Genomic DNA, 24182 nt, shown 5'->3' with positions numbered 1-24182 from the left:
ATAGGAAACATGAAAAAATGAAAGAAAAAGAGTAATATTGTTCCATCCATTGATTGGTAGAGTTGAAAAATTGAAGGAAAGAAAATAAAACATTTTAAAAACAAAATTATTTGATAAGTGTATTATAGGGTGTACTAAAAATAATAATAATTACATAAATAAATGTGACACTTGCCACACCCTTAACCCACTTGTGGAGTTTAAAAATTCTGCTAGCACTGTATCAAATATTTACCCTAGGAAAAATGCATATTTTTTACTAACATATTTCATCTCGATATTCTTTCCTCATTATTTTAATTTAAAAGGACTAGTTTTTATGCATTATGATGGAAATAATCATCTTTTTATTTTCTTTCCTCTCACTTTTCTTCTCTACCAAACGCACTCAAAATTTATTTTCTTTCCATTTTTCCTTTTCATTCTTCCTATTTTTTCATTCAACCAAGCACACCCTAAATTGGGAAAAGTTGTCAAATCAACCACTATGTAATATTCCAATATTTTGGTCTTTGAGAAAGGATAAGTATTTCAAAGGTAAATTAAGTATTGGGAGAAAAAAATACGAATAATGAAATTCAATAAGGATTAAATTGAGAATTTTGAAATTTGGTGGACTGAAGTGCAAATTTACCATTTCAAGAAAATGGGCAAAAATTTAAGAAATCTTTTTATGAACGTGCCATAGAGACATATTGATATGTGAATTTGGAAATTTGAAATAGGAACTAAATTGAATAAAGTAGAAAAGTATTTTCATTCAACCAAGCACACCCTAAATGATTTTTTTTCTATCTTTAATTGATAGTTGGAGACATAATGATGGGATTAAAATTTTCAAGCAATGAGATGTAAAGGAAAGAGAGAATTAATGATGATTAAGCATGAAATGTGTTGAAATGTGATTGGTTGATAAGATAAGGATAAAACCGAAAGAAAAAGAAAAGTTTAGAAATTTCTTTGTTATTTTAGTAAGGCATAATACCAAGCTTGAATTGAAGAAAAAAAATAAAGAAAGAAATAAAGAAAAGAAAAGAGAATTTTCCATGGATTTTCTTGGAGTTTTTTCTTTAAAAGCATAGTCAAATCTCATCACCAAGAGAGCTATGGTATCATTTTCTTCCATGGAAACCAAGTGGTTCAAGAAGAAAGTAAAGGAAAAGCTATGGATTAAAAGAGACAAATTGCTTTTAAGTGAAGAAGTACGCTAGTACTTAATTGACTTTATGTTTGCTTACTTTAATTTGGATGTTTAAGTATTTAAATTTAATATCAAATAACTAAGTAAGACATTAATTTGAAAGTAAACTATGATGAATGAAGTTTAGAAGTTATGTGGTTAAGTTAAATTATTGTAAGAATTATGTTTACATATAAGTAAGTCAGAAAGTCAATTTTACAAGTAAGTATGATAATTGAATATATTTATGAAATAGAATATGATTATAATTATTTAATATGTATAATGAATTTATTGGTTAATATGTAAATAGAAGTAAGTTAGTAATATAAGAGAAAAGAAAATACATGTGAAATTAAAATAAAATGTTTACATATACATGCATTGAAAGGAAATTGAAAAGTGTAACAACTCGCTTTTAGTAAAATTGGAACAGTGGTTTCGGGACCACAAATCTGACGAGTAAATTATTATTATTTATTATTTTAATGTCTATAGGATATTAGTAGGTCGTATTAAAATTTCATTAAGAAATTTTGATGTTAGCATGATTAATTAAGTGAAAAGGACTAAATCGTAAAAAGTGTAAAAGTGGAGTTCTATTAGTTAAAGGAGTCAAATGGTTATGAAACTTTAAAATAAAGGACTTGAATGATAAATAGACCAATTGAGGTGATAGTGGGTGTTTATGGACATGGTTTTGATTAAATTATTAAAGCTTTAAAGGTTAAATTGGTAATTGGGTAAATTAATCTTAAATTAAATAAAACAAAATTGTGTCAACTTCTCCATTCAATACCCTAAAACTAATTTTAGCCATTGGAGAAGAGGATCATTCGGTCAAGCTTTGGTTGAGTGCATGGTGAGTTTTCAAGTCCTATTTTTAATGATTTTTATGTTTTCGGGATCGTTTTAGCTTAATCTAACTAGCCCGGGGTCAATTTGTAAAACTGTTAAAGGTTGAGGGTTATTCCATGAATTTTCTTGAATGGTTTTTGAGGTTTAATGATAGATTATGGATCTTTATTGAAAAATAAACAAGTTTTACAAAGTGATTTTTATGAAATTTGGAATTAGGGACTAATTTGTTAAAGGTATAGGGTTTTATTGTGAAATGATGATCAATATGGGTGGTTTCAAGGTCCCTTGCATGTTTAGTTAACATGGATTTTGATTAAAATGGTTAGATTTTAAGTTATTAGTCTAAGGACTAAATTGTAAAAAGTTAAAATATTAGGGCAAAATGGTAATTTTACATAATTATGAAATGTGGATTAAATTGAATACTATAAGTATTAAATGGATTGAAATTATCCATTTAGATAAAGATAAATCATGTACAGACCTAGATCGAGACAAAACAAAAGCTTCGGATTAGCTCGATTTAACTTCTATGCCCCTAATAGTTGAGGTAAGTTCTTATGAACGATTATCGTAGTAATGCTATTTAAATTGCATGTTAATATGTTATTTATAATGTTATTTGAAAGATGTATAAATACATCACTGCTATGACGGTTATTGAGTCCCAATTGAACATTAGGAATTCGTAGGATACAAATGGCATGTCATTAGAGATTTCATGTTTCGGGTGCTGGTCTTGAATGTCCTACCGATGGATGAGGTCTTGCATTTGTTGCGGATTCTCCACAGCTCGTGTGAGCAGCATTGTGTAGCTTACATTTCGACCCATAGCTCGTGTGAGCAAACCCATTTCACAGCTCATTTGAGTAATGATGTAAAGGAAATGTTATAGTTATATGTAAAGGCACACTTTGTGTGAGCTTTCCCAAGTATCCGATGAAATTCTAGATGGTTTAACAGGCAAGAAAAGGGATTGAAAAGGTAAGAAGTCAAGCGGAATCAAGCATGATCTTATGGAAAGAATGCATGAACTAATTGATGTATTTTATATGGAAAATGACTTATATTATGGTTGATTTATTTGAGCTATGTGCAAGTGTGCTAACTTGTGTATTAATGATGATGTATAGGCTTGTGTCAAGCTTGTGGTTTGGGTTATATTATGTTTATACTTTATATTATGTAAATGAAATGGTAAGTTATGTTTTATTTTCACGAACTTACTAAGCATTAATTGCTTATGTAGTTTCTTTCCTATGTTTCATAGTTATTAGAAGCTCGATCGATTTGGAAGCTCATCAAAGATCTATCACACTATCTAGCATAAATATCGGTAGTTTTTGAATGTTTTGGCCAAGGTTATAATGGCATGTATAGGGTGAATTGTAATGGAATCTTGTTGAATATTTAGTTGGTGAATTGGCATGTATAAGGTGTGTAAGCTAACTTTTTTGGTACCATTTGATGCCTTGCTAGATTGTGTCATTTAGGCTATCTTATCATGCACGTTTTGAATGGCTTATATGGTATGATTTGAATTGGTATGGTTATGGTCAATTTATGGCATGTTTTGGAAAGTATTGAACTAGAATTTAATGTTGAAATGTGGTAAAATTGACATGTTTAGGTAAGTGTTGATGAATGCATTTGAGGTGCCTTTGAATGGCATATTGGTTAGTTGAACTAGGATTCTTGAAATGGCAATTATATATATGTTTTGATAGGATTTTGGTGTCTTAAAAATGTGTACAAAAGACTTAAATGTTTATGCATTAAATGGTATTGGAAATGGCTTGATTTTAGACAAATTTGGGTCCACACGGCCTGAGACACGGGCATGTAACTCAGCCGTGTAGGGCACACGGCTTGGCGACACTGGCGTTTGTCATCTAAGAGTTCCTTTACATGCAAGTCAGTGAGTTACACTGCCTAACACACGGCCTAGCACAGAGATTTGGTTATGCCACACTATGAACGTCACAAGCGAATAGATCCATAATGAATTCAGGATCTATTCTACTGGGTCCAGTCCGATGTACTGTCAGTCAAGTCAGTCACATCTATGTCTCTATCTTTTGAGAGTCATCCACTTCGATGCCCAAGATAAGGCATCTCCCAATTAGACTTGATGGACAACATATTAGTCTTTCAATCGGTTTGCTCAATTCCAATTAAACTAAGGATATGTTTAGGTTCGTCCACTAATACAAGTTTTCTTTTGTATTACAATCTAACCACGTAATACCACTTAGTATTAGTTAAACATTAGATAACCAATGAGAAACATTTGCTTCCATTTTACTTTGCATGCAAAACCATGTAAGAATAATATAAAAGTTTTAATGTAATTTATGAATAATTTTATTAACCAATCTATTCAAGAAAAATTACAAGTGTACTGAGACGAAAAATACTAGACTTAGGGTACCAGATCTAACACCAATAAGGAAGAAAGATTTGTTGGGAATGATAAGGTAAAGGCTCAATCCAACTCCAAGGCTATGCACACACTCCTTTGTCTTATGAGTGAAAAAGTCATCAACAAAGTTTTCTCATGTTGAAGTGCCAAAGACATATAGGATAGACTTGAAGAAATCTATGAAAACAAGAAGGAAGAAAATGAAACTAAGAAGCCTTGTGAGAGAAAGCACAACTAGTGATGAGTAAAGCAAATATGAGCAATCAAGTGAAAGATACCCCTCAAATCCAAGGGTGATGTGTTTCATATCTCTTAAAAAGCAAAAGATATCTTCTAAATCTTGCAATTTAAATATATATTATTTTGATGAATTACAAGATACCTTCAATGAGTTAGTATTGGAATTTAAGACCACAATTCCAAATACTAGAGAACAACTTTCAAATTCAAAATTGAAAATGACTTTCTTTTAAAAAATCGATTTGGAAAAACAAAATGAAAAATTGAAAATGACTTTTGAGGCTTCCTAAAAGAAAGTTGAATGTTTTGGAAAAGAAGATTTTGAGTTGTGTAATGCCCCAAGATTGTTAACTTTTAATTGTTAAATCATGTCAAGTGAATTTATCTGGTTCAGTGGTTAAGTGTTATACTTATGTGCTTGAGGTCATGTATTCAAATCTCTTCCTTTGAATTTTCATTATATTTCTTCTAACCTCTATCATTGAACATCTAGCTTATCTATTATTTTTGCTCAATTGTTGACAAGAATGAGCTAATTGGTTCATTAGTAAGGCTTCAACTTACCCAGGAGTCCCGAGTTAGAATCTTGTATGTGAAAAAGCAAAATTCTTTTTGCTTATTCCTACGTGTGTCACTACCATGTGGTGGAAATTGGGTTGAATTTGAACTCTTGGGAAAATGTGATACGATAACTAATCATATTTAGTAAGGGGATATGAGTAGTTTTTTTTTTTTTAGTTTTTGATTGAAATTATCTTAAAATCCCTCCCTAAAATCTCCTTGAACAATCCATCTCCCCACTCTCTCTCCACTCTTCTAGTTTTTTTTTCACGTTAGACTATTGTAAAAGATTTTCTCTGTATTCTTCCTTTATTTTCTTTTTTCTGAAAATTTTCCTTTTCTTTCTTCCTCTATTTCTATTGGTTTATCCTTTTGCCATCTCTGTTTTGGTGTTGCACCGCTCAGATTTTGTACCCCATTTTGAGCTATTGTTAACCAAGTGATATCGGTTTGGGTCTTGTGTGTTTGGAAGTTTCACCGCTGCAGTATCAAAATTCTAGTGTAAGTGAAATCTATTCGTGGGGTTATGAAGGGTGAATGCGATTTTTCATTTTTTGGTTTTTTATTGATTTATATCGAGTTAATTCCTATTGTGCTATTGTTAGTGAAATTTAGGTGTTAATAGAATTTTTTGTTCTTGCAAGTGTAAGTGGATGGAAGTTTCAATTAAGGACTAGTTTCATTAGTTCGTAATAATTGATTATTTGCATTCGATTTATTGGTCAAATTTAGTACGAGATTTGGTAATTAGTTCATTCTAAATGTCGTTTCCTATGTGCTGGAACTGCGATTGTTGTGTCGGCACAAAAAATGACCAAGTGTATGACTCGAACTAGTAAAAATAGTGAACAGCGTGAAGCCGAAAAAAGACATTATCGACATCACACAGTCATGTGCCAGACTATTTGAGTCATACAGGTATGTGCCGAGCTGGGCAAGATAGGTCATGTGGGCTACACGGGTGTATGTGACACATGGGTGTGCAGGCCCAATTTCTTCAAAAACTAGTTAAAGCCATGTTTGATGTACGCTTTGAGGTTAGCTACTTTGTAAGGTCTATAATGCGATTTATATTACTTTTGTATATGAAATATGTGATATTGATATTGAATGTGTAATTTCTATAGTATGTCAGAAGTATTAACTTTGCATCTGAAATGTTCATACTCGAAAATCTGTTTAAGTATGATACATCTGCGTGCATATGAGTATGTTGTATATTTTAGCATGTGAATTGGGGTGGGATTATGATCTAATAATGGAAAAGATGACAGTTTAATGATCTGCCTTATCTAGTGGTTTTAATCACATATCTCTTCTGGTGGCTTAACCACACTTATCTGATTCTGGCAGATTACTATACTATTTCTGGCAGCTTGATTGCACTATTCTGAAAAGTGACATACACTCACTTATAGGTGTGTGGGGTTGGATGTGTATTTATAACCCTAATTGGTGTGTAGGGATGGACTGAGATGGTGTGTAGCGGATGGGGGTAGGATTTATATATGTTCTGTATGAACTGTTCCATCGTATGACATGTCATGCCATCTGTATCTAGTCTAATAATTATGTTGCATTGCAACATATGCCATGCGGTGCATTCTATTCAGTAACTGACTTCTATGTGGACTGCGCTATCTATTTGCTTTTATGGGTTGATTTACACACTATGCTTGTAAGCTCACTCAATTATTTCTATCTTTTCAGGTGTTTAGCAAACTTAGGATCAGACGGCATGCAAAAGCTTGGATTGAGTTTTATTTATTAAGTAAGACGATTTATGTTTTTAAACCAATACAGACATTTTGGTCTTTGTAACTGTTTGGGACTTTTTTCTTGTTTTTGGTTTGTTGTTTTTGCTGAATTTAGTAATTATTATTTAAAAACTACAAAGTTATATGGTTTTTTACAAGCTGAGTCACGATTTTCAAAACTTAATAACTTAGAACTTTCTGTTACAAAATTAAGTAATCACTTAAGTGTTTTTCTGTAATAAAATAAATAGTTTTGATAAGTATTTTCCTAAAAACTGGAAAACAATTTACCAAAATTTAGCATTGTCCAAAACACACGTTTTTTAATTCATAATATGGGTTTAAAACGAGTTTATGTAATTCCTCAAGATTCGACCATAACATCTAGGCCGAGTGTGGGGTGTTATGGTTAGTGGTATTATAGCCTAGGTTCAAAACTCGAGCTCTGGTTTTTGGGTTTTAAAATCTCATTAGAAATTGTTTGAAAAATGTATATATGGATTTTGACTATTTTTTATAATTGATTCTATAAAGAGGGAATCCGAGACTCCGGCACCAATCTAGTAAGTACTTTTACTTTAGCTATACTATACAAACTAGTAAAACTATAGTGCTAAGATTACTACACTCTAGCTAAAGACTATGATAATTGTGTATAAACTTTGATAAAACTTTAGACTAGGGATTTTTAATAACCTAATTTAATCCATAAAATTTTTGAAACTGTAGATAATTCAAAATGAGTACACGAAGTGCACGAGGTTACGGTACTTGAGGGCATGGTGGACATCGTCGAGGGCTCAAGCTGAGCCTTTTTCCCTGGGCAACATGCCCAATTTAGAGACTAGTGAGACGGTAAAAACACCTACCGCGGAGGCTAAAACTCTAAATGTAGGGGACGATGCACTATCTTAGGCTATGTTAAGGGTATTACAAAAGGTCACTAGGACCCAATCTAGATCCGGGGGCTGAGGACCTACGGGGCTAAGTTGTTTATGGGTGTCACTGGGATTACCCTGACTGTGGTCAAGTATTGGTTGGAAGCCACAAAGAGAATCAGAGATGACCTGAACTGCACCACAGAGCAGAAATTGAAGGTTGCATTATCTTTACTCTATGATGAAGCATGCTAATGGTGACAATCAGTGGTGTGGCGCACGCAGGCTAAGCGTGTAACCTGGGATTTCTTTCAAAGTGCCTTCCAAAAGAAATACATGGGGACGAGGTACATTAAGGCCCATGGGTTAGAGTTCATCAGGCTGAGGCAGGACGAGAGATCTGTGGCCGAATATGAGGCCGAGTTTTTAAGGTTGAGTAGGTAACTTAAAGTTTAGCAGCCACGGAATATGATAAAAGTATCCATTTTGAAGACAAAATTCGATATGATCTAAAAGTATTAGTTGCTCCACACCAGAAGCGAGTCTTCAAAATGTTAGTGGAGAAGGCTAAGATTACTGAGGAAATTAGGTACGTGGAACGCGAGAGAAAGGAATAGAAAAGGGGATATAATAAGAAAAAGAGAGATTCGGGTCCTTCTAGTTCAACTCCATAGGCTAATAAATGGGCCAGAGATGATAGGCCTCAGCAAGTTGAGGTAACGATTGATACTGGTGGAATTTAGATTTGTGTTGGATGTGGTAAACGCCATCAGGGTAAATGTTGGAGGATAGGAGCGTGTCTGTGATGTGGGTCTTTAGAAGATAGCATTAAGGATTATCTATATCGAGTTGATTAGGTGCAAGCTCAGGTTCAGCCGTAAAGGGTAGTTCAGCAGGCTCCTAAGGGTCGTGGTCAAGCTTGGTGTGGTAACAGTTTGGGCCGATGATAGAGGGCACCAAGCAAAGGTCTTAACCAGACTAATGTGGGATAGCCTGCTTTAGTGTATGCAGTGAGGCACTACAAGGGCAAAGATCTGCCCAACATGATAGTCGGTACGTTTACTATTCTTTCTCAACCATTTTTTTGCATTGGTTGAAATTGGTTCTACGCACCCATACATATCTAGTTTTGTACCTGGTAATTTAGGGATTCCTACTAAGAATACTTCTGATGGGTTTTCAATAATTAGTCTATTGGGTCAGCCTATACAAGTCAGTAAAATTTATAGGAAGTGTCCATTAGAGACTCAAAGGGTTCTGTTTCCAGCTAATCTAATGGAGTTACCGTTTGGGGAATTTGACCTGATTTTGGGCATGGACTTGCTTGTGGAGCATCAAGTTAGTTTGGATTGTGCATCAAAGAGGGTAAATCTGAAACTGAGAATCGTGTAGAAATTGTGATGGTTAGCAAGCATCAAGATTACCTCTCTAATGTAATATTTGCTTTGGTAGCTGAGAACTTAGTCTGAAAAGGTTGTGAAGCGTACTTAGCTTATGTATGTAACACAAATGTGGTGAGTTCTACTGTGGAGGGCATTCGAATAGTTAAGGATTTTCTAGATGTTTTTCTGAGGAGTAGTCTGGGTTACCACTGGACCAAGAGGCGGAGTTTAGGATTGAGGTTTTGCTAGGGATAGCTCTGGTGTCCATTACTCCATAAGACATGTCACTGAATGAGCTTATGGATTAAAGGTTCAACTTTAGGAACTTCTTGATGGAGGATTCGTTAGACTCATTGTGTCTTCGTGGGGAGCACCGTACTTTTGTAAAAAGAAAGATGGTACTATAAGGATGTGTGTGGATTATCGGAAACTAAACAAGTTAACGATAAAGAATAAATATCCACTACCGAGGATTGACGATTTGTTCGATCAGTTCTGGGGAGCGTCTGTGTTCTCCAAGATTGATCTGCAATCAGGGTACCATCTTTTGAAGGTAAAAGAATCTAATATGCATAAGATCACCTTTAGGGCTCATTATGGTCATTACGAGTTTCTTATTATGCCTTTCGGCCTGACTAATGTTCTGGATACATTAGTTGATCTCATGAATAAGGTGTTCTAGTTGTATCTAGATCAGTTCGCCGTAAAGTTTATTGACGATATTCTAGTATAATCTAAGACCGAGGTTGAACATGATGAACATCTTAAAGTGGTTTGTAGATTCTCTAATAGAAGAAGCTCTATGCTAAGTTGGGCAAGTGTGACTCTTGGTTGAAGGAAGTTATGTTTATGGGACACGTAGTTTCTATCGAGGGTATCCATCTGGACCCAAAAAATATTAAGGCTATTCTTGCATGGAAATGGCCTAGAAATGTTTTTGAGATTTGAAGGTTTCTCGATTTCGAGGGATATTATTAGAGGTTTGTATATGATTTTTCGCATATCACAACTCCTTTGACTAAATTGTTGCGTAAGAATGCGCCTTTTGTGTGGACTAATGAATAGAAATCAAGCTTCAAGAAGTTTAAATCAATTTTGACTAAGGCATCCGTTCTGATATAGCCTAAATCAGGAAAAAAGTTCGTAGTCTATAGTGATGCATCTCACACTGGTTTGGGTTGTGTTTTGATGCAAGAGGGTAAGGCAGTGGCTTACGCATCTAGATAGCTTAAGCCGCATGAAGGTAGCTATCTGAGACATGATCTTAAGTTAGTTGTTGTTTTCTCTGCATTAAAAATCTGAAGGTGTTCCCTGTATAGTGAAAGGTGTATCATCTAAAGTAATCACAAAAGCCTTAAGTACCTCATCACTTAGAAGGATTTGAATCTTAGACAACGTAGATGGATTGAGTTGCCTAAGGATTACGATTGTACTATAGAGTATCATCTTGGTAAAGCCAATGTAGCGGCTGATGGGCTTAGTCAGAGATTCATGTCAGAGTTGAAGGTTGTGTTTGCTCGCCTAAGCCTGTTTGAGATTAGTGGATTATTGGCCGAGTTACAGGTTAAGCTAACTTGGGTTGATGAAATTCGGGAAAATCCACTTTTGGATGAGTCTTTGTTTAGTCGGGTTCAGCTGATTGAATAGGGTAAGACTTTAGATTTTAGGTTTAACAGTGCGGGTATTCTATGTTTTTGAGGTCAGATTTCTGTGCTGGGTGATTGGATTTGAGGTAATATATTCTACGAGGAACGCATTGTAGCCCTTATGATATGCATCCCAGTGGTAATAAAATGTATCATGATCTCTGGGAGTTGTATTGGTGGCTTGGTTTGAAATGAGAGGTGACTGATTTTGTGTCTCGATGTTTGACGTGACAAAAGGTTAAGGTTCAGAACCAACTTCCTTCTAGATTGCTTCAACCCATTAAGATTTCGCAGTGGAAATGGGAATGGGTAAACATGGACATCATTGGTAGGTTGCCTTTGACACCCATTAAGGATTCTGTTTGGGTAATCGTGGATCAATTAACGAAGTCTGCTCACTTTATTTCATTTCAGACCAATTATTCTCTACAAAAGTTGGTGAAATTATACGTTTTTGAGATAGTAAGACTTCATGGGATTTATGTATCGATTATATCAGATCGAGACCCTTGGTTTACATCTCTGTTTTGCAAGAAATTGCATGAGGCTCTGGCTACTTGGTTAGACTTCAGTATGCATTCCATCCACAGATTGATAGACAGTCCGGGAGAGTGATACAGGTATTGAAGGATATGTTGCGGAGTTGTGTTATCGATTTTTGATGTAGTTGGAATGAGTTTCTGTCACTAGCTGAATTTGCTTATAATAATATCTTTCAATCCAATATTCAAACGGCACCATACGAGGCTTTATATGGTCGCAAGTGTCGCATTTCATTATGTTGGACCAAGTTGCGTGAGAGGAAGATTATGGGTCCAGATATGGTTACTAAAACTGAGGATAAATTCACATTGATTCAGGATCGACTTAAGGCAACTTCTATTAGATAGAAGTCTTATGCAGATCTAAAGAGGAAAGATATAAAGTTTGTTGTGGGAGATCGAGTTTTCCTTAAGGTACCTCTATGGAAGAAGGTTATCATATTTGGACGTAATGGCAAGTTGAGTTATAACACCCCTAACCCGTCTCCGTCACCGGATTAGGGTTACAGAGTATTACCAAGCAATTCCAAAACAATTTATATCAAAATATGTCATTAATGTCATTCAATAGTAATTAACGAAAACTCATTAAAAACCTATCAAAAATATGCATTTAGGCCTTAAATCAAGCTTTTGAGGCCCTAAAAATAGTTTAGAAACAAATTGGGACTAATTTAAAACAAAATAAAGCTTTTAGGAAAAAGCTGCAAAAATGTGAAAATATGGGTCACATGGTCGTGTGGCCAGGCCGTGTGACATAGCCCAAGCCGTGTAACAATCGAACAAGGGACCCACGGCCGTGTCACAGCCCGTGTCCTCACCCGTGTAACTCTCTGACTTGTCACACACAGCCGTGTGCACCAAATTTGACCTAAAAATCATGTCATTTTAAGACCAAACCATACCTATTCCACCACTCCAAGTATGCATACATTCAATAGACTTAGGCACTACTCCAACACATCTAAATATACCAAATGAATCAACATATTTCATCCAACCAATATGCCATTCAAAGGCACCACATATATACTAAACATTTAATCTCAAAAATGATCAAAAGACCTCCTTTATAAGACATTAAACAAATAAGCATTGCACTATGATTAAAACCACTTCATTCAACAACTAAACATCAAGGTGTTCATCTATGTATTATATATGTTTACTTGTTTCATCAATACAAAACATACCCTAAGCAAAACACACATCTCATTCATGAACTACATCTATCAACATTTCAAAACCACATATTTATCTATATATACATGCCACTACCCAAAAGATATAAAAACCCGTAAGCTTATATAGCTTAATAAGGACATAGTATAATGTTTAATCTAAAAACAATTAGAAACGGTTCATATATTATTTGATTACTAAGATTTCAAGAATACAAATGATGAAATGATGAGATGATATAAAGTTCTCAGAGGTACCATAACAAAATCAAGAGCATGTATATGCATTCAGGGGTACCGAAGTACAAACAGGGACACATATGTGCATTCAGGGGTACTGAAGTACAAACAGGGGCACATATGTGCATTCATACAATAATTATATATAAATATTTTAACGAAAGAAAAATAATGTGAGATTACAAATAGAGTTTCATTTACATATTAAAATACTATGAACTTACCTCTAAAGCACTTCTGGTTTAAACAAAGGGACTAGTTTGCAATTTTTTCTTTTCCTTAGTTATTGTCTTTTTGAATCAAATCTTGATCTATACAGTAATTAAATACAATCTATTTAAATCACATTCAATGCATATGACCCTTAATTTTTCATTAATTGTACATTTTCCTAAACTTTTACATTTTTCACAATTTAGTCTCTATACCCAAAATTTCCCAAATTAACAAATTTACAACTTCCCAAAGCTAACCAAATATCCTTCCAAGCTAGGGAAACCCACCATTAATCATTAATTACTTAATTTCCATGATGAAACTTTAAGTATTTAATCTATCTACTCCATTTTCTAAAAATATCAAAGAAACCAATTAGTAAACTAATCCAAATAAAAAATAACACTTAAACTCCACCAATTAACATCTAAAATAACAAGGATTCATCAATGCAAATATCCAAAATCTTTAACAGTTTCAAAAACGAAGTTATGGGTTAGCTGGACCTAGTTGTAACGATCTTAAAAACATAGATATCTCAAGAGTTGATTTTTAGACTTTCATTTTTTATTTATTTTTTATATATACAAATAAAAAAAAACACAAATCTTTTACCTTGATCGTCGTCACTTCTCCCTCCATTCTAGAAGACCAACGGACCCTTGGGGGTTAACCGAATGGTCGCGACGGAAGTGGGTGGAAATGAGGGGTTCTTTTTTTCCTTTTTGAATTTTTGAAGGATTTTTTGGGCATTTGAAACCTAGATTTGGGTTCTACTTGAAAAGAGGAATAAAATTAGGGTTTTTTTAACTTTTCGGCCATCGTGCACGGTGGCGCCGTCGTCGATGACTGGCGGTCGCCACAGTGGCCGATGACCGGAGTCTAGTCGGAAGGGAGAATGGTTGAGAGAAAAAAACAAAGGAAATTTGTGTTTTTTTTTAAAGAAAGGCTGAAATGGGTAAAAAAAATTTGGGGTTTAAATAAGAAACCAAAACTGCACCGTTTTGGGATAGCCTGAAACGCCCCAAAACACCCCGATCCGACCGACCCAATAACCCCAGGATCCACGTGTTTTGAACAAAATGGGATATTTATGCTTCACCATTCCTTTTTTAGTGTTTTCAATTTGGTCCCATTTTTTCCTTTTAAATTTACCCTATAATTTTATTTTTGCTTCATTTTAGTCACCATTGAAGTTGTGCGTTTGGAGGCCTTGAATAATTTCATTGTTGGTCCCCTCCCTTTGCGTGTTTTATTTTCACCCCTTAATCTTCCCTTTCTCCTTTTTTATTTTAAAATTTATCCCTTAATTTCATCTACATTTTAATTTGGCCCTTTATTTTCAATATTTTATAACTATTTTCCTCTACATTTATTTATGTATTTATTTATTTCGCTTTTCTTCTTATATTAAAATTTGTATTGTCTTTTTTTTATGTGCATATTTTGTCACTATTATTCTTATTATCATTATTATTATTTATTTCGTTATTTATTTTCCTTTGATTGTTCATAGTGTATATTATGTGATTATCATCATTATATGTATTATGAATTGTTTTATTAGTATATTCGTATTATTTTCATTTATTAGCATGAAATTTTATTCAGTATATCATTTTCAATATTGCATTAATTTTCTTCCTAATTCAAAAAAGAGAACTTTTAAAAATAGGCAATATTTCGCGTTTTGGAAATTTGAGAAATCGTACCCTAACTTATAGGGTTTCGATTTTCTCGTTAAACCTAAATAGCGATATATCCTTTTAAAATTAAAATACATGAAATTTAAATAAAAAATTTTATAAAGGCAAGCTTGTTCTCTAGGGTTCAAAATGTCGTGTCCCAACTTACGGGCTGTGACATTTGTTATCTCGAGACGAGAGGGTCTTTGACATTCATTTCTATTTATTCAAGCATTTTTCTTAAAAAATTTAACATTAATAAAAAGAGGAATCGTGTTGTAAATGCTTTCCATTTTTGAAATTTTTGACATTAAGACACCAATTAATCAATTAGGTACCAATTTTTGGCGTTACGAGAGTGCTAATCCTTCCTCGCAAGTAACTGACTCCCGAACCCATTTTCTGGAATTTCGTTGACTGAAATTGTTGTTTTAATAAATCAAACCGTTTATTAAAAAAACTATTTTTCGAGGTGACCCGATCCCACCTCATCAAAAAGGATTGGTGGCGACTCTCATGTTCATGTTCGTTTTCAAAAATCAAAGTCGACCCTTTTTACAAAAACATGGTTTCGATTGTGTTCTTACATCAATCTTTATTCTCCCTAAGCTTTGATTTTCAAAATATATTTATGATTGGATTAAGCTTTGTTATTTTGATTGCTTTTTTATATGCTAAAATGGGGGAGAAAAAATGTAATTTGCATACGCATAGGTTTTACTTTATATTTATCTTCTATATGTTTATACAAATGATTTATTGTTCTGCTTGTGTACTTATTGATACATTGTTTAAATATATGAAATTTATAGGTTTTGGATTCATTTATTGAAATTTAATGCTCTTGTTTAAGTGTTTGTACTTAAATTTTTCAAGGAATAATTTATTAAAGGATTTATTTTTTTGAAAATGTCTAAAAGATTTAGGTAGAGTTTTTAAAATGCAAATTTCTCTTAAATTGTTGTTATGTCAAAAATGTAATCGCCCATTTTCAATGAAATCAAAACTGTGGTTTCGGGACCACAAATCGAGTCTAGAAGAAAAATTATTTTAATATTATTTTATGGTCTATAGTATGATAGGAATATCGTATGAAAATTTTGTTAAGAAAATTTTACCAAATTACATGTTTAATTTGATGAAAAGGACCAATTTGTATAAAATGCAAAAGTTAAATTCTAGTAACTAAAGGGATCAAGTAGCTATGAAATTCAAAATTGGAGGTCCTTATATGGCAAATAGACCAATTAGTGGAGTTACTAGATAAGTATGATGATTCATCATTCAAAATTTAATAAAGAAAATGATGAAATTAGAAAGATGAAATAATAAAATAAAACAAAATACCATCATTTTATATCATCTTTCCTAAACAAAACATGGAAACCATAGCCATGGAAATTGAGTTTTAAGCAAGCTTATTTGACTTAATTAGGTATGAATTCTTGTCTTGTTTTTAGCAATTTTATGTTTCCGAGATCCTAATAGCTTAATATAGCTATCTCGGGGATTAATTTGTAAAGTTATTAAATTTTAGGGTTTTTCCATGGATTTTATGTATGAATTATAATTTTTTATAGTAGAAAATGAAAGGTTGTTGATAGATAAACAACTTTTGTAAAGTGAATTTTGATGAAACTATGATTTAGGGACTAAATTGTAAAGATGGAAAATTCATGAAAAATTTTGAATTTTTGAAATGCATGGGTTTTATTGTTACATGTAAAAATTTTCTAGGCTTAGAATAAGGATTAAATTGTATGAATTTTATTTTTCGAGCCTAGGGATGAAATTGTAATTAATTAAAAGTATAGGGTAAAATGGTAATTTTCTAAAGATGCTAATTAGATTGAATTGATTATAAATTGATGTTAAATTCATTCATATAGATTCGGATAGATCAAATACGGAGTTAGATTGTGGAAAAGAGAAAGTAAAGGATTACTAGCTTTTGTGTACACCAACATTGTCGAGGTAAGTTCGTGTAACTAAATTGTATATTTATATGTTTTAAATTTAATATTATTGTATGAAATTTAAATAAATTTCCATGTGTATCCATTGATCACATATCTGAAAAATATCTAATAAGTACAAATTCTCGTTTGAACCTAATAATTTATGGATACAAATGACATTGTCATTAAGGGTTCCCGATTGGTTGTGATCCTGCATGTGTTGCGGACACACCACAGCTCTTATGAGCGTCCCGATAATAGGCTCTCTCGAGCTTCCTGTTATGAGCTCTCATGAGCATCCCGACATTGGCTTTCTTGAGCTTCCTGATATATGGCTATTCGAAGCTTCCCGATTAATGGCTCTCCAGAGTTACCCGTTATTGGCTCGCATGAGCTTCTCGATTATGGCTCCTATGAGCTTTCCATTATACAGCTCGAATGAGCTTCCCGCTACATGGCTCACATGAGCTTCCCGTTATATGGCTCGAGAGAGAGCTTCTTGTTTATGTGCTCGTATGAGCATTCTTGAATATGAATTGATGGATGACACATGAATTGATGGATTACAATTATGTACACTTCATGTGTACTACCCGCGTATCCATCGATATTTTAAATGGTTCAATGGGAAAAGTTTTGATATGACGTAACATGAGTTCAAAGTGAACTATTACTTGTGTGTAACGGCCCATTTTTAGTGAAATCGGAACAGTGGTTTTGGGACCACAAATCCGAAGTCAAAAAAAATTATTTTAATATTATTTTGTGGTCTATAGCATAATAATATGGTGGTATAAAAATTTCTTTAAGAAATTTTACCATTTGTATGCTCAGTTCGTGAAAAAGGACTAAATCGCGTAAAGTGTGAAAGTTGTGTTCTATTAGAAAAAGGTGTTAAATAGCTATAAAACTTTAAACTGGAGGTCCTTATATGGTAATTAGACCATTAAATAAGTTAGTGGATGTGCATGGCTTATTAATTGAGTAATTTTTAAAGTTAGGTAAGGGTAAAATGGTAAAAATACAATTAATGATAAAAATAAATAAAAGAAAAACCAAAAAAGCTAACATCTTCTTCTATTTTTCATGCCATAGCTGAATTCACCATAGGAGAAGGGAAGAAATTTTTGCTCAAGCTTTTTATTTGCATGTAAGTGCTATTTCATCCCGTTTTCGTTGATTTTTATATTTTCGGAACCATTGTAGCTTAATCTAGCTAAATAGGGGACTAAATTGCACTATAGTTGAAAGTATAAGGTTTTTCCATGAGAGCATATTAGTTGTTCTTGAAGTTTAATGGAAGAAAATGAACCCTTGTTGTTAAATAAACAACTTTTGCTAAGTGAGTTTTGATGAAATTGTTAATTAGGGGTTAAATTGAGAAATAGGAAAATTTTGTGATAAATGTGTGAATTTAGGGAATATATGGGTTGATATGAGCATATATAATTTTTGGCTAGGCTTGGATGTTGTGAAATTTCATGAATTTCATTTTTTACGAGCCTAGGGACTAAATTGTAAAAAGGTCAAATGTTTAGGGGCAAAATGGTAATTTTTCCATAACATGAAATTTGATTGAATTGAATAGAATAAATATTAAATTAGTTAAATTTGATTATATAGATCAAGAAAAGCCACGTTCGGAATTAGATCGAGGCAAAGATAAAGTAGTGGATTGATCGGTCATTGTCTCCGTGTAAATTTGAGGTAAGTTCGTATATTTAATAAGCATTAAATTATATGTGTTTAAATGCTTAATTGATATAATTGTGATGATACGACACCACAAAAATTCTTGACAAGGTATCGGCAATGTATGGATCTCGGTTGAACCTTAGGAATAGATAGGATACAAATGACATGTCATTAGGGATTACCGTATTTTGGGTGCTAGTCTTATACGTCCTACTGCTGGTTGAGTTTCCGGCATGTGTTGCGGTTACTTTACAACTTGTGTAAGCAGCACCGTGTAGCTATGTCTTGACTGATAGCTTGTGTGAACAGACCCAGTGATGGCTCGCAAGTGAGCATCTATATGAGATATGAGATAGAGGTGGTTTTGACCACGTATTGGCACTTACTGTGTGAGATACCCGAGTATCCAATAGTATTCCAAACGGTTCAACAGGCACAAATGATGATACGAGGTTATAAGAGTTGATACAAACTAGTACAGGCATTCGTGTGAAATACGAAAAGTAATTCATAGTTGATGTATTCATACATGACTAACATGATTGTGATTATGTGTTATGCTTTGGGCCAATTGAAATTTTCCTATGTTTTAATTATGCTTATCTAAATTGTGGATGAATGGTAAGTTGTATTTATTAGCCATACGAACTTACTAAGCTTAATTGCTTACTCTGTTTTAATTTCTGTGTTTTATAGTGATTCGGAAGCTCGCTCGGTTTAGAAGTTATCGGAGATCGTGCCGCACTATCAAACTCTTATTTTGGTATTTTGGACTTTGTATATTTTGGTTAGATGGCATGTATAGGTGTTTTGGCTAATGTGACCTATATGTCTTGTTGTGTTTTGGCCATTTGAGATGGCTTGTAAGGTGGACACATATTTTGATATGTATATATGTTCAAATGTCCCTTTGATATGTGGTGTATGGTTTCTATATGAATACCTTACTTGTGAAATTGTGTTTGGCATTTATTGGTTGAAATGGAAATGGTTATGTATGCTAAGTTTTAGGCACAATGTCTCATATATGTAATTGACCATTTAGGTAACCTTTGAAGTATGTTTGGCATGTTTTAAAGTGGTCAAATGAATGTGTTTATGGATATCATGTTATAGTGTGGATGTACATGTTATAAACTTGATATTTGTTGGACTTGAGTGCCTACTTATACCATGGTTTTATGTATTTTGATGTGTAGGTTGACTCCAATTTGGGTGAGAAATATGGCTTGAAAAATGACCTATTTTTGTCCACACGGGAAAGAGACGCGGGCGTGTGTCTCAGCCATGTGCCCCCTGTAATTTTCTTAGAAAGCAAGTCAGTAGCTTCACACGGCCTAGCACATGGGCGTGTGGCTTGGCTATGTGGCACAAGTCAGTATACGCTCCAGTTTTCACATGGCCTAACACACGACTTGGCACATGGGCGTGTGAGACCATTTCGAAGGTTACACGGCCTGGCACACGAGCATGTGGTCTTGCTATGTGACCCAAGTCAATGAGTTATATAGGGTGGGACACGAGCTGGGACACAGGCAAATGATCCTTTTTTGATTGCCCACACGGCCTGAGACACAGCTATTTCTCTTGGCCGTGTCAGACATACGGCCTGGCCACACGGGCGTGTGTCCCCTGCACTTTGAAAAATTTCAATGTTTTTCTAAAAATTTTCTTGAATACTCGGTTTAGTCCAGAACCACCTTTAATGTCTATTTGGGGCCTCGAGGGCTCGTAACAGGGACTGTATGAATGTATTTGAATGGATTTTGATTTGAATGATAATTGATTATGAAATGTATGATTGTTTAAGTCATAAGTTCAGTAATGCTCCATAACCCTGTTCTGGCGTCGAATACGGGTAAGTGGTGCTACATTGTGTATACCTGAATTATATGAAAATGATTTTATTTTATATATATTGAAGTATGATATGCCTGATACAAGTAAGTGAAACATGTTAAATGACTAAGCTCATCCATGATTATGATTTATTACATGTGATTACTTGGCTAATGTGATATGGATATGTGTTAGGGAATGGCGAAGTTGGTTTGGATTATGTTTAGTATGCTTACCTTATATGTGAAATAATGGTAAGTTAAATTCCATGTTATACAAACTTACTAAGCATTAAATGCTTACTATGTTTTATTTCATCTGTTTTACAGTAATTCGGAAGCTCGTTGGGTTGGAAGCTTGGCAGAGATATCTCACACGATCTATCGACTCATTTCGGTATATATAGAAAACTAATTTTGGTTATAATGGCATGTATAGGGTAATTTGACCAATGTTGGCTTAAAAGTATTTTGTTATAAACGGCCATTGGAATGGCTTGAGTTGGACATATTTTTGTTATGTATATATATGTGTGACCTCATCATGTTTGTTGTATTTGGTGTGTTTGAATGATGAATAGTTAACAGGCATATTGAGACATGGTTTGATTTGGTATATTTGAGGCAAATATGCTTATATTTGTATTTGGTTAATTTGATAATTATAGACACTTGGTCTTATGTATTGATATGTCCTGTATAAGACTTGGTTTTTGATTGATTTGAATGTCTTAATATTGGTTTGTGAATATGTTAAAGTGTTAATGTAGGTGGAAGAAAATTTTGGGTGACAAATGTGGCTTCAAAATATCCTATTTTCGTCCACATGGGCAGAGACACGGACGTGTATCTCAGCCATGTGTGACACACGGCCTCGCACATGGGCGTGTGGTTTGGCCATGTGTCCCTTGCATCTTTAAAATTAAAAAACAGAACGCTTAAAATATCCACAAAACCCAGCACACGGGCGTGTGGCTTGGCCGTGTGACCACTACACCTATTTAATGCAAGTCAATATGCTCACACGGCCTAGCACACGGACGTGTGGCTTGGCCATGTGACCTAAGTTAGAGAGCTCTCAAGTTTGGACACAGGCTGGGACACATACCCACACGGCCTGAGACACGGGCGTGTCTCTTGATCGTGTGAACCACACGGCCTGATCACACGGGCATGTGAACCACTCGGCCTGATCACACGGGCATGTTTTCTGAAAAATTTTCTAAGTACCCGGTTTAGTCCTGACTTCGTTCTAATGCATATTTTGGGCCTCAACGGCTTATATAGAGGACAATAAGATTGATTATGATTGGTTTCTAATAAGAATGTTAAATGATATGTAATGTCTACATTTGATCTGTAAATTCTGATAATGCTCTGTAACCCTATTCGGGCGAAGGATATGGGTTAGGGATGCTACATTTATTAGTATCAGAGCTCAGTTTAGTCAATTGTAATGCCCCAAAACCTCGCCTCCTAGCCTAGGAGTTTAGACCGAATCCCGGAGGTTACATTGATCACCGAAATTATCTGAAGCAATTTTACAAAACGAGTTGTTAAAATCCTATTCGAACACAGTTATTAAAATCGAACTAAACCATTTAGCCCTTTTAGGACTCAAAATAGAGAACTCAAGTCACTCAAAATCGGAAATAAAGTATCGAAGTTTATAAAATTCAAAACAAAATTATTTATGAAAATCACCAATTTGATTGTACCAAAATCTTTATAGATGTTTACAGTCCAAAACAGATCACAATTTTATAAATCTAAAACGTCGTCCTATTAGTTCGGCTTAAAACATATCACTCGAGACCTCCGGCATGCTAAGTCCAACTACAGAAAACGAGGGTACCTGCAAAGGGATAAACTAAAGGGGGTGAGCTACATGAGCTCCGTGTGAGTTCAAAAACGATAGATAAATGATCACCAAAATGTCACAATAAAAAAAATAAAACTCAGTGGCAATCCGATATACGAATATTCTTCACAACAAATCAAACGTATCAGTACAGAAACACCTCGATCTATAAACAGTTAGTCTCACAATCAAACAGACAGACAGAATGCAGAATGAATGCAACAAGTAATAAAAACCCAACCAACTAGCCAAACATCTTTTTGTCCCCCAATCACACCCCAAAAAAAGCTAATTTAGCTCATCCAACCATGCACACCACATAGGATCTCGAAAGGCCCATCCAATCCTACACACCAAGTATGTGGACTAAGTCACACAAATGTTAATATGCAGCATAGCTAACATATATGTCATACTGCGCATTGCGGTAAACCGCTGTACAGACATATTGTAGTTGAAACTGCCAAAACAAATCAGACTCCCTTCTCTTCACAACCAAACCCAAAAAGATTAATGCAAATGCAAAATGCACACCATTTGAAGAAAGACTTGCAAAAATAGAGTACAAAATCAGAAATGTACACATTCAAATGCCCAAAATCAAAATTAGATATAACATAACATCAATTAACACTCAACCGAATCGCTTAATTAAAGCTAATATTACGAATAATGCACAAGTCCAGGCCGAAACAAAGTCCCGACCACCCTTACAATGGCCTAGCTAAGGGTCGGAACACACAGAATCATAATCAGATCAAAAACAAACACATTATAAAATCTAGAGACATAAAGCCATACGGCCATGTGCCCCCGCCATGTGGAAGTACACAGGCCGTGTGGGGGTCTACGCGCCCATTTGAAGGCCACACACGCTCTTGTGAGCAGCCCCTGTAACTCAGTGTCCAGAACTGCTAAAATGAAGAGTAAAGGAGACATGGCCGTGTGGAGATTTCACACACCCATGTGGGGACACATGCCCGTGTGGCCAGGCAGTGTGGTACCAAAAATCATCGAAAACACCAAATTCCCAATTGCACACGACCGTGTGAGCCACCCATGTGGGGCACATGCCCGTGTGGGGCTCCAGCCCATGTGGGGCAAATGCCCGTGTGGGGCAGACGCCTGTGTGGCCACGAAACCACACTAAAATAGGCTGCCAAACGTGCATTTGATGTCAAAACAATACCTAACCCTTAATTACACAGAAACACACCAAAAACACTTAGAATTTCAAGAAATTCCACAACAATCAACACTTCGACTTGTCAAATTCAAAAACACAAAAAATCAAATTCAGGAAACAAATCAAAAATTCGATAACGAAAAGGGAGAGTTTTCAAACACATACCTTAGATGCGATAACAAACACCAGAATTATTCGATTCACTCCGTCAAACCGATTCAAAAACCTCAATTAACATACAAATTAACGAAAACTTCAATTCAATAACAAAATAGAAAATGGAAGAGACATTATCAAAACCTCCAAAAGCAAAACCTACCTTCTTCTCTTCTGATTTACCAAACACCCGAGAACAAAACTCCCTTGACAACCGAAAAAAATGACAAAACAAAAGAAACAAAGAATCAAAAGAAATTGAATATTTTCTTTTTAGAAAGAAATAAAATTGAAAAGTCACAGAGAACAAAATGGAGAAGAGGGGAAGAACGTGCAACTCTTTTTTTTTCTTTTTTGGGTTTTTTTCTATTCTTAAAATAAATTAAATTAAAATAGCTAAAACTAATAAATATTTTAGCAACTAAAAATAAATAAATATAAGATAAAATTACTCCCATAAATACACACTAAGATTCGAACCCAAAACCCAAGGCAAATTAACACACAACAAACCACCAGACCAGCAGGCCCATTCTGACATAAAACACAGCAACAAACCCAATTGTCTGATCTAGCCACTGACCCTACCTTCAAATCTCAAAACTTCTAACCCCAAATTTCGGGGTGTTACAACTCACACCTCCTTAAAGAAATTTCGTCCCCGAAATTTTCCACTAATAGAATAGTTGTCTAACAC

The sequence above is a fragment of the Gossypium raimondii genome, chromosome 9, assembly GCF_025698545.1.
Source record: "Gossypium raimondii isolate GPD5lz chromosome 9, ASM2569854v1, whole genome shotgun sequence".
NCBI lineage: Eukaryota > Viridiplantae > Streptophyta > Magnoliopsida > Malvales > Malvaceae > Gossypium > Gossypium raimondii.
Note: the sequence above shows the minus strand (reverse complement) of the source record.